We start from the raw sequence: 13,000 nt of genomic DNA, 5'->3' as shown, positions 1-13,000 counted from the left end.
ATTCTCTCGCCTTTGAAGTTGGATCGGACCATATGAAAAAGGGGCGTGGTTTGTTATTGTTTTTGAGTTTAGCGTGCCTGCAGTATAAACATGCTGAGACCTGCTCTCGGCTGCAATACGTTTAAAACAAATACAGCTAATGTAGGTTTAAGACGGTTCTCATCGGTGTGATTTATATATCAGGCTCTGAATGTTCGACATGTATTTGAATTCTGCACCTGTGGTATCACTTATATCAAATCCATTGTCGCGGTGTTGCCCGTTCAATTTTTTTATTTTTTAATAAAACTGGCTTTACTCGTAATATGAAAACCAATCCCTGTTTTTTTATATAATGTAACCCGCCATGAACAAAAGACAACGTGCAATGACAATAAATTCATAATCTTAAAAACTAACAACATGAGCGATACTCAATACCGAAATAATTGTCGTTTTTGAGATGATAATTAAACGCACACACGCGGTGTGTCGTTAGTATACTTGTGTAAAATCCAACTCTGATAATCTGTATAACGCATTTTCATTATTAAGACACATTTAATTACTCGCAATTGTACACACCATCAAATCACCCAACGTGAAAACTGTACAATATTTACATACACAATGTGTCAAATGTTACAAGTAAGGTCATTATTAAGTCAAGTCTTACTAAACGCCTACGTATACGTATCATTCACATGTATTTTAAATATATATAATCATCGGTCCGGCGGTCATACTTACTGTTTTCCAGTTCCATAGCGTTAGATTGGCGGAGTTTCTTTTATGTTTGAGTTAGCCTCGCAATGCAGGTCACCTCTTCTGAGCAACACACCTGTCTAATAATGGAATGGGGGTCTGTCCCCGCGTTTTATACGATGATTAAACAATGTATCAGTGTTGTCACTGGACTGCAAGACATAACCTGTTTTAAAAAAAAATCAGTATACTGATATAAAAAAAAAAACATTTAGAAAGAAAAAAAAGTGGTATTTTACCTAAAATACACCTCTACAAGAAAACGAAAACAATTTTAAGGATTCTTTTAGATGAATACAGGTTCAGAAAAGTACTGAATGAGATGCATGTATTTGTATTTAATACTATATAATGTGAAGTGTTTTTATTTCTTTGTGCACAGCCCCTCGTTGACACTCTCTCGTTTTAGTAAATGCTGAATAATCATGAGCAGCTTTAAGAACTGGGTGTCCATATGTATGTAATTAATATAAAATAATACAACAAACAACTCGAGGGCTCCTTTACTTAAATTCCTGTTGTTTGTTTTAGTTGTGTGAAATGAATCACTAAATGTAGCCACCAGGTGGCAACATATCCAATTGAAATTCAATCAGGAAGTGAAAGTAATCTAGGAAGCTAGTTTTATAAATGCGCACGCTTTCTAGTTTTATGAATGAGCACGCTTTCAGTTGGTTTAGGTGGATCCAGCTTTCTTTCATGCTACACAGAAAGAACATAAGAACTAAATAAAAGTTTGCGAATGAGAAAAGGCCATTCGGCCCATCAAGGCTCATCCCTTGTTAGCTCACCATTCTCCCTACTGGGGGGAGCTCATTTAAAAGCACAGAATCTAGTCTTTTTATAAATGTTTCCAGTGTCTTAAACCCTACTACATCACCTCTCTAAAGGGCCATTAGTTTTTTTTTTTTTTGGGGGGGGGGGGGGGGTTGCTATATATCTTTTCTTAGTTATTTAGTAAACAATGCACCGAGTGATTTGTGTTCTTATATATTTATTCATTTAATTTATTTATGAATTGTATGAACATTGTGTTTGTCCAGGCTGGCCCAGAGCAGCACACATGATCCAACAAAGACAAAAAGAAAAGGCTGTACCTCGCAGTAAGATAAAGTAGATAAGCCAATAATACCAAGATATCATGGAGGTATCATACAACAGCAATGGCTCTCTCCATTCTGTTCTGCAGGCTTTATTGAGTCGAGAGTGCCATTCTTACCTCATAACACACCACAGCAATGCTGTTATCCCTTAAGAAGAGGTAGGTGTGAGGCGGATTTATTAATGATCATTTAACCCTGTGGGTGTTAGTCCTGACTAACTTACTACCTTTTTAATTAGACTGATGATACGCTGTCAGATCTTTTGCCCATGGTTATGGAAAGTGCCTTGCAGTAGGGAGGTTCTGGGGTAGTACACCAGCCAGGGGAGCATCACCGCCTGGAGGAGAATCTGCCCCCTATTTGAAGGCGAGACCATCGTTGTCTGTTATATTTGTTAAATCAGCAATAATGTGTTGGTAACAAGCACTCAGTTAAAACTTTAATGAACTCTTTAATCATACATTATTATAAGGCGCTGTGGCAGGGTGAAAGCTCTGCCGGTGTACAGGTGTGTGGGTGTGTGTGGGGAATATTGGGTTGGCAGGGAGGATGTTAAATTCTTCCCTGGGGATGTGGCTGATGCTGTAAATTGAATAAGTGATTAATTAGGCTCCAGTCACAGGGTATAAAAGAGTGTTAATGGTGCTGGGTAGAGAGCTGAAGGTGAGGTTAGTGAATGTTGGTTGGTTAGTTGGTTAGTTGGTTGGTATAGCTGGTGATTGGTTGGTTGGTTGGTTGGTTGGTTGGTTGGTTGGATGGTTGGTTGGTTGGATGGTTGGTTGGTTGATTTGTATAGTTGGTTGGTATAGTTGGTTGGTTGGTTGGATGGTTGGTTGGTTGGTTGGTTGGTTGGTTGGTTGGATGGTTGCTTGGTTGGTTGGCTGGTTGGTTGGTATAGTTGGTTGGTTGGTTGGTTGGTTGATTAGTATAGTTGATTGGTTGGTTGGTTGGTATAGTTGGTTGGTTGGTTTGGTTGGTTGGTTGGTTGGATGGTTGATTAGTATAGTTGATTGGTTGGTTGGTTGATATAGTTGGTTGGTATAGTTGGTTGGTTGGTTGGTATGGTTGATTGGTTGATTGGTTGGATGGTTGGTTGGTATAGTTGGTTGGTTGGTTTGGTTGGTTGGTTGGTTGGTTGGATGGTTGATTAGTATAGTTGATTGGTTGGTTGGTTGGTATAGTTGGTTGGTATAGTTGGTTGGTTGGTTGGTATGGTTGATTGGTTGATTGGTTGGATGGTTGGTTGGTATGGTTGGTTGGTTGGTTTGGTTGGTTGGTTGGTTGGTTGGTTGGTTGGTATAGTTGGTTGGTTGGTATAGTTGGTTGGTTGGTTGGTTGGTATGGTTGATTGGTTGATTGGTTGGATGGTTGATTAGTATAGTTGGTTGGTTGGTTGGTATGGTTGGTTGGCTGGTTGGTTTGATTGGTTGGTTGGTATAGTTGGTTGGTTGATTGGTTAGTTGGTTGGTTGGATGGTTGGTTGGTTGGTTGGTTGGATGGTTGGTTGGTATAGTTGGTTGGTTGATTGGTTAGTTGGTTGGTTGGATGGTTGGTTGGTATAGTTGGTTGGTTGATTGGTTAGTTGGTTGGTTGGATGGTTGGTTGGTTGGTATAGTTGGTTGGTTGGTTGGTTGGTTGATTGGTATAGTTGGTTGGTTGGTTTGGTTGGATGGATGGTTGGTTGATATAGTTGGTTGGTATAGTTGGTTGGTTGGTTGGTTGGTATGTTTGGTTGGCTGGTTGGTTTGGTTGGTTGAATGGTTGGTTGGTATAGTTGGTTGGTTGGTTGGTATAGTTGGTTGGTTGGTTGGTTGGTATGTTTGGTTGGTTGATTGGTTAGTTGGTTGGTTGGTTGGTTGGTTGGATGGTTGGTTGGTATAGTTGGTTGGTTGGTTGGATGGTTGGTTGGTTGGTTGGTTGGATGGTTGGTTGGTATAGTTGGTTGGTTGGTTGGATGGTTGGTTGGTTGGTTGGTTGGTTGTTTGTAGTTGGTTGGTTGGTTGGTTGGATGGTTGGTTGGTTGGTTGATTGTGGTCCAGTGGTTAAAGAAAGGGGCTTGTAACCAGGAGGTCCCCGGTTCACATCCCACCTCGGTCACTGACTCATTGTGTGACCCTGAGCAAGTCACTTAACCTCCTTGTGCTCCGTCTTTCAGGTGAGACGTAATTGTAAGTGACTCCGCAGCTGATGCATAGTTCACACACTCTAGTCTCTGTAAGGCGCCTTGGATAAAGGCGTCTGCTAAATAAACAAATAATAATAATAACACTATGTAACACAATTTTTGTTCCTGGGTAGTAAGTGTTATTTCCTAATTGCTTATGCCTCAAAGTATAGAAAATGGCTATTATTCCCCACAAACTTTGCTTTTGTGACCAGGACAGTGATATTTTGAAATTTACCTATTTCCAATGAGAAAACAGGCGAATTTGTGTCTTTTCATTCACATAAAGTCAGAAAAAAACAACATATGAATCCAAGTTAACATGTATTTATACTAAAGTAATACAAAAATGACTACAAAAGTTTTTCGAGATTTACGATTATACTGTAAATCACTTTCACGAATCAGCCCCCAAATGTAGTCTCCCATCATGTTCTCGTTATACTGTCCTTGGTAGCGGCGTTCAAAGTCCAGTATATCCTGGTGGAAGTGCTCGCCTTGCTCCTCCGAGTACGCTCCCATGTTCTCCTTGAATTTATCAAGATGAGCATCAAGGATATGGACTTTGAGGGACATCCTACAGCCCATTGTGCCGTAGTTCTTCACCAGAGTCTCAACCAACTCCACATAGTTTTCGGCCTTGTGATTGCCCAGGAAGCCCCGAACCACTGCGACAAAGCTGTTCCAAGCCGCTTTCTCCTTACTAGTGAGCTTCTTGGGGAATTCATTGCACTCCAGGATCTTCTTTATCTGTGGTCCGACGAAGACACCGGCTTTGACCTTTGCCTCACACAGCTTAGGGAAGAAGTCTTGAAGGTACTTGAAGGCTGCCGACACCTTATCTAGAGCTCTGACAAATTGTTTCATAAGGCCCAATTTGATGTGCAGTGGTGGCATCAGCACCTTCCGGGGGTCCACCAGTGGCTCCCACTTGACATTGTTCCTCCCCACAGAGAACTCGGTCCGCTGTGGCCAGTCCCGCCTGTGGTAGTGCACCTTGGTGTCCCTGCTGTCCCAAAGGCAAAGATAGCAGGGAAACTTGGTAAAACCGCCTTGGAGACCCATCAGGAATGCCACCATTTTGAAGTCTCCTATGACCTCCCAGCCGTACTCATCATACTTCAAGGCGTCCAGCAAGGTCTTGATGCTGTTGTAATCCTCTTTGAGGTGCACCGAGTGAGCCAGGGGAAGAGACGGGTACTTGCTACCATTATGGAGCAGCACGGCTTTGAGGCTCCTGGATGAGCTGTCAATGAAGAGGCGCCACTCATTCTGGTTACAGGCGATTCCGATTGCCTCGAACAGACTGGTCACATTGTGGCAGAAGCAGAGCCCATCTTGATGGGTGAAGAAGCTGGAAAAAGGTTGGTGACGCTTCCTCTGATCTGCGACTTGCACACTTTCATCCAACAAGTTCCACTGCTTGAGCCTAGACGTCAAAAGCTCGGCATTGGACTTGGTGAGACCAAGATCTCTAATCAAGTCGTTGAGGTCTTTTTGGTTGGGGTAGTATGGGTTTCTCTCCTCAGCTCCACCTCTGAAATTGTCATCTGGATCTACAATGTCTTCCTCGCTCTCTGACTTGCTGCTCTCTTCTAAAGACGGCTGCTCTCTCTCCGGAGGAGTGGGTACGGGGAGCTCATGGCAGTGTGGCACCGGGGCGATGGATGAAGGAAGGTCCGGATACGTGATAGCAGGTGCATTCTTGCCAGTCCGACGTTTGGAAGGGCCCACCATGCAGAAGTAGCAGTTGCTTGAGTGGTCAGTGGGTTCCCACCAAATTCTTGGGATAGCGAACTTCATGGCTCTCTTTTCCCCTCTGTACCATCCTACAAAAATACATTTATTTCACCCATGACTAATGTGTAAGAGATTCTCGCAACATTTTTCATATATGATATATTTTTTCAATAACATTGAAAATTGTAAAACATTTTAAAATTAAAAACTTTTACAATTTTAAAAATTTTAACAAATTTTATAAAATAAAATTCCGAGCAACAATTGTGCATCTTACCTTCCAGAGTTTTTTTGCAGTGCTCGCAGGTGAAATGAGGTGCCCAGGGTTTGTCCTGATCCCCGACAGGCATGCCGAAATATGCCTTGTAGGCCTCACACATCTTAGCAGATGCTTCCACGGAGTACTTTTTCGCTCTTGTCTTGATAAATTGTCCGCAGACATAGCAAAATGCGTCTGCCGGATGCTTGCAGCCTCTTGATGCCATCTCAGAAAAATGCAGATATGTATCCACTTAGGCAGCTGGAACTAAACTGAACTGGTGGGCTTAAGGCCCCTGTATTTATACTACTATTTATATTACTGGAAAGTTCTAGAAAGTTCTAGAAGTTACTCCAAGTTTACTCAGCACTGAATCTATCTGGAATGTTCTGGAAAATAGGTAAATTTCAAAATATCACTGTCCTGATCACAAAAGCAAAGTTTGTGGGGAATAATAGCCATTTTACTACCCAGGAACAAAAAAAAAAAAAAAAAATTGTTACACGGTGTAATAATAGTTGGTTGGATGGTTGGCTGGTTGGTTGGTATAGTTGGTTGGTTGGTTGGATGGTTGGTTGGATGGTTGGTTGGTTGGATGGTTGGTTGGTATAGTTGGTTGGTTGATTGGTTAGTTGGTTGGTTGGTTGGTTGGATGGTTGGTTGGTATAGTTGGTTGGTATAGTTGGTTGGTTGGATGGTTGGTTGGTATGGTTGGTTGGTTGGTTGGTTGGTATAGTTGGTTGGTTGGTTGGTTGGTTGGTTGGTTGGTTGGATGGTTGATTGGTATAGTTGCTTGGTTGATTGGTTATTTGGTTGGTTGGTTGGTTGGATGGTTGGTATAGTTGGTTGGTTGGATGGTTGGTTGGTTGGTTGGTATAGTTGGTTGGTTGATTGGTTAGTTGGTTGGTTGGTTGGTTGGTTGGTTGGTTGGATGGTTGGTTGGTTGGATGGTTGGTTGGTATAGTTGGTTGGTTGGTTGGTTGGTTGGTATAGTTGGTTGGTTGGTTGTTTGGATGGTTGGTTGGTATAGTTGGTTGGTTGGTTGGTTGGTTGGTATGGTTGGTTGGTTGGTATGGTTGGTTGGCTGGTAGGTTTGGTTGGTTGGTTGGTTGGTTGGATGGTTGGTTTTTATAGTTGGTTGGTTGATATAGTTGGTTGGTTGGTTGGGTGGGTGGGTGGGTGGTTGGTTGAATGGTTGGTTGGTATAGCTGGTTGGTTGGTTGGTTGGTTGGATGGTTGATTGGTATAGTTGGTTGGTATGGTATGGTTGGTTGGTTGGTTGGTATAATTGGTTGGTTGTTATAGTTGGTTGGTAGGTTCTGTGGTTGGTTTGATGGTTGATTGGTATAGTTGGTTGGTTGGTTGGTTGGTATAGTTGGTTGGTTGCTTGGATGGTTGGTTGGTATAGTTGGTTGGTTGGTTGGTATAGTTGGTTGGTTGGTATGGTTGGTTGGCTGGTTGGTTTGGTTGGTTGGTTGGTTGGTTGGATGGTTGGTTGTTATAGTTGGTTGGTTGGTATAGTTGGTTGGTATGGTTGGTTGGTTCGTTGGTTGGTTGGTATAATTGGTTGGTTGTTATAGTTGGTTGGTAGGTTCTGTGGTTGGTTTGATGGTTGATTGGTATGGTTGGTTGGTTGGTATAGTTATTATTATTATTATTATTATTTATTTCTTAGCAGACGCCCTTATCCAGGGCGACTTACAATCGTAAGCAAATACATTTCAAGTGTTACAATACAAGTAATACAATAAGAGCAAGAAATACAATAACTTTTGTTCAGTGTGACAAACCACAATTCAATAATACAGCAGATAATAGTGATAGTTACATCAGGATATGATTAAATAGTGATAGTTACATCAGGATGTGATTAAATACAAAGTACTACAGGTTAAACACTTGGCAGATTACAGTATTCTGAAGTACAGGATTAAATGCAGTAAAATAGGGGGCAGATAAGAGCAGAATAAAGCACATTTACATGAAGGGTGATAGTGTCCCAGGATACAAACAGAGGAGTTCTACAGGTGCTGTTTGAAGAGGTGAGTCTTAAGGAGGCGCCGGAATGTGGTCAGGGACTGGGCAGTCCTGACATCTGTAGGAAGGTCATTCCACCACTGCGGAGCAAGGGTGGAGAAGGAGCGGGCTCTGGAGACAGGGGAGCGTAGCGGAGGTAGAGCTAGTCTTCTAGTGCAGGCGGAGTGGAGAGGTCGAGTGGGGGTGTAGGGAGAGATGAGGGTCTGGAGGTAGCTGGGTGCAGTCTGGTCAAGGCATCTGTAGGCTAGTACAAGAGTCTTGAACTGGATGCGAGCGGTGATCGGGAGCCAGTGGAGCGAGCGGAGTAGTGGAGTAGCGTGGGCGAAGCGAGGCAGAGAGAACACCAGGCGGGCAGCAGAGTTCTGGATGAGCTGGAGCGGACGGGTGGTGGACGCAGGGAGGCCAGCCAGGAGGGAGTTACAGTAGTCTAGGCGGGAGAGTACCAGGGCCTGGACCAGGAGCTGGGTAGCATAGTTGGTGAGGAAGGGTCGGATTCTTCAGATGTTGCTCAGGAAGAATTGGCAAGTGCGTGCCAGAGTGGAGATGTGCTGGGAATAAGAGAGGCAGGGGTCCAGGGTGACTCCAAGGTTCTTAGCTGAGGAAGAGGGAGTGTGGTAGATTCCAGAGGAACAGAGATAGAGAGATCAGAGGAGGGGGAGGAGGAGGGAAAGAAAAGGAGGTCAGAATTAGAGAGGTTGAGTTTGAGGTGATGCGAGTGCATCCAGGAGGAAATAGCAGACAGACAGGTAGAGATACGGGAGGAGATGGTGGAGTCAGAGGTGGGGAAGGAGAGGAAAATCTGATCATCATCAGCATAGAAATGGTATGAGAAACCATAGGATGCGATGAGGGGGCCCAGGGAGCGAGTGTAGAGAGAGAACAGGAGAGGACCCAAGACTGACCCTTGGGGGACTCCAGTTAAGAGAGGGTGAGGTGTGGAGGTTGCTCCACGCCAGGTTACCTGGTAAGTGCGGTTGGAGAGGTAGGAGGAGAACCAGGCCAGAGCAGTGCCAGAGATCCCCAGGTCAGCAAGAGATGATAGTAGAATAGAGTGATCAACAGTGTCAAAGGCAGCAGAGAGGTCGAGGAGAATTAGGACAGAGGAGAGAGAGGCAACTCGGGCACACTTAAGTGAGTTGGTGACAGACAGGAGGGCGGTTTCAGTGGAGTGAGCAGAGCGGAAGCCAGATTGGAGAGGGTCAAGCAAAGAGTGGTTGGATAGTTGGTTGGTTGGTTGGTATAGTTGGTTGGTTGGGTGGTGTTTAGGGGAAACCACGAACGAGGTATAGTGGAAGTGTGTGTGTTGTTTTGTTTAACTGTTTATTTTGGCCACCGTGCCTCTGTTTGTTTTGTTCCCGTGTTTTGATATTTATTATTAAAAGTGCACAATAGTGCTGAAACTTGCAGCTTCAGTCTCTGAGTCTCTGAGACTTCCTGATTTCCACCAGCCTGGTCTGTGACACTGTCCTGTTCACAGGCACCAAACAAAATCCAAACGGAAATGTTTTACCATTACACAGAGGAAGGCATTAATTTACAGCGGTAATAACCAAGGCTTTTAAAAACATTTTCTTACAACTCGTTAGCAGAATAACTTTCTTTCAAGTGTAGTTTTTCTGTAGATTTTACTTTGAATTATCCTACAGTGATGTAAGTAATAGAAACGTGTGCCTGCTTAATTTGACCTTATCCTGCAAACAACACTGCAGATGCCTCCCTGTGCAGGCTGACACCACTGAAAGCACACAACTGCATAGGGAGGCAGCAGGTTAAAATGACTTTAAGAGGGTAAAAGAATAATAATTATGGACAACTAGAAAGTAGTAATGCTAATGTAATGTAAGGAGTTCAGAACTGGAACAGCACTGAGTCCTCACTGTAAGGAATTCACTGTCCCTGGCTGAACTGGAACAGCACTGAGTCCTCACTGTAAGGAATTCACTGTCCCTGGCTGAACTGGAACAGCACTGAGTCCTCACTGTAAGGAGTTCACTGTCCCTGGCAGAACTCAGTGACCGAGCAGAACTGTGCCAGAGCTGGCGGACTGCGGGAGCCACAGGAGCAGGGTCACTGTTTGCATTCTGCTCCAGCTTCTTACCTCTTGTGTTTATTATTATTATTATTATTTATTTCTTAGCAGATGCCCTTATCCGGGCGACTTACAATCGCAAGCAAATACATTTCAAGTGTTACAGTACCAGTAATACAAGTAATACAAGTAATACAAGTGTTTAATTGTTTAGGTGGCAACCGTTTTTATGACTGCATAGGAGACATGATTGGCTTCCGGCCTTGGCCTCTGATTAAATACTGTTGGCTCTTCTTCACTCCAGCCATCTGCATTGTAAGTGTCCCACTGTATACACTTCCTGGTATTTCTTATCATATAAATAAGACTATGTTATATTGTGTAATGCACTCTCTCTCCACTAGGGGACCTTCATCTTCTCCCTGGTCAAGTACACCCCACTGAAGTACAACAGGACATACGAGTACCCAGCCTGGGGATACACCCTCGGCTGGTTCCTCGCTTTCTCCTCCATTTCCTTCGTCCCTCTGTGGAGCGTCTTCAAACTCACCGGACCAGTTTTAGAAGTGTGTGTGTCTGTGTGTTCTCTTTTGCAAAGACTTGATTTTAAAGAGGTACACAACATTCTAACAGTAGAAAAAATAGCTGGAAAGGAGAAGATAATGCTGTAATCTGAACACTTCCTTGCTAGCTTTGTTTATTCCTTTCATAGAAGCTGCATTTTCCTGTCACTCAATGCTTCAAAATAGGCCTATATTTATTTTGGGCTTAATGTTGAAAAAATAAACAGCAGCTCAGAGGACATCTCGTGCAAGTTTCTTGTTTTTTTTGTAAGTCATCCAGAAATCATGTTGTTTATACTTTAGACATCTTTCAAGCCCGCTTGTTAATTATTTAGTATCTTCTGTGCAACGTTACTGGGGGAACGCTCAGTCTTAACACACACCATACACAATAACCTGACTAATTGTCGGTTAGCCAATATAAACCTGGTAGTTGCATCATAGCTACAGCTTTGTTGCAGAAAACATCCCTCTGCTTTTAACAGACAAGCTGCTCGCATTTTAGTAACTGACTTAAATAAAATAAAAGATAAACACACACAAGGGAATCAACCAAATGTATCTTTTAATAATCAACACAACACTGGAATAAAGCAAGAAATTAAAAAAAAAAAAAAAACATCTGGTAACAAAAGAAAACATTAAAACAGTTAAAATGTTGACGTGAACCAGTCTTGTAAATCAGGCCCCTGGGCCCGCTGTCTGAACACTGGACACTGCATTCTGACCAGCGCCTCCACTCCCCTGGGCCCCTTGTCTCAACGCTGGACACTGCATTCTGACAAGCGCCTCCACTCCTCTGCTGGATAATTTCTTGGTATTTTGCATCTTCTCCAAAAATAAACCATGTGTTTTTTTCTTGTTTGTGTTAAAACCTGAAGAAGTGTACCACTGGTTAAAAGAATACGAGGGCTTAAATCGCTGACCTGACTGGCCTTTAGCACTGTGTAAGAGAGTTTGAATTGCAACCTCCATGCAGCCTTCATGAAGCCTAGATATTTAAGCCTCACTGAACTGTAGAGCCCAGCCCTGCATGCTGCCCAGGTGAGGCGCCCCGCCCTGCATGCTGCCCAGGTGAGGCACCCCGCCCTGCATGCTGCCCAGGTGAGGCGCCCCGTCCTGCATGCTGCCCAGGTGAGGCGCCCCGCCCTGCATGCTGCCCAGGTGAGGCGCCCCGCCCTGCATGCTGCCCAGGTGAGGCGCCCCGCCCTGCATGCTGCCCAGGTGAGGCGCCCCGCCCTGCATGCTGCCCAGGTGAGGCGCCCTGTCCTGCATGCTGCCTAGGTGAGGCGCCCCGTCCTGCATGCTGCCCAGGTGAGGCGCCCCGCCTTGCATGCTGCCCAGGTGAGGCGCTCCGCCCTGCATGCTGCCTAGGTGAGGCGCCCCGCCCTGCATGCTGCCCAGGTGAGGCGCCCCGCCCTGCATGATGCCCAGGTGAGGCGCCCCGCCCTGCATGCTGCCCAGGTGAGGCACCCCGCCCTGCATGCTGCCCAGGTGAGGCGCCCTGTCCTGCATGCTGCCTAGGTGAGGCGCCCCGTCCTGCATGCTGCCCAGGTGAGGCGCCCCGCCTTGCATGCTGCCCAGGTGAGGCGCCCCGCCCTGCATGCTGCCTAGGTGAGGCGCCCCGCCCTGCATGCTGCCCAGGTGAGGCGCCCCGCCCTGCATGCTGCCCTGGTGAGGTGCCCCGTCCTGCATGCTGCCCAGGTGAGGCGCCCCGCCCTGCATGCTGCCCAGGTGAGGCACCCCGCCCTGCATGCTGCCCAGGTGAGGCACCCCGCCCTGCATGCTGCCCAGGTGAGGCGCCCCGCCCTGCATGCTGCCCAGGTGAGGCGCCCCGCCCTGCATGCTGCCCAGGTGAGGCGCACTCACATTCTTCTTCTGTCCTGAAGGTAATCTGCAGAGGCACTGCTTGTATTGCCTGCACAGTCTATGGCATGACTTGAAATTCAATTACAATGCCATTGCTGAGTTAGAATCTCTGCAGCTTTGAAATTCAATTAATTCATTAACGGAAGGGGAGGAGCATAAGGAACTGCTTAAGACAGGTGTCTGCTTCAAAGAGCCTCGTTCACACTGTGCACTTGTATCTGTTAATACAGGATGCACTGAAAACACCTTTTTGTTCTGTTGTATTGCACAGTATAGTTTACAGAACACTGTGCGGCTAGCAGCAATTTAAATGGCCTAGAAATGAATGAGAAGGGGATGGTTACAGTACTTGTAAGACAGCTGTAGTCACGCTAAGGTAATGGGTGCTGTACACACTGAGGCAGTAAGCTAATACACCCTGCCCCTAACCTTATTCTATTCATGGTTTTAATGCAGTTCCTAATACAGTACTAGTAAGTTATTTCCCACTGG

This window comes from Acipenser ruthenus, chromosome 29 (assembly GCF_902713425.1).
Source record: "Acipenser ruthenus chromosome 29, fAciRut3.2 maternal haplotype, whole genome shotgun sequence".
NCBI lineage: Eukaryota > Metazoa > Chordata > Actinopteri > Acipenseriformes > Acipenseridae > Acipenser > Acipenser ruthenus.
Note: the sequence above shows the minus strand (reverse complement) of the source record.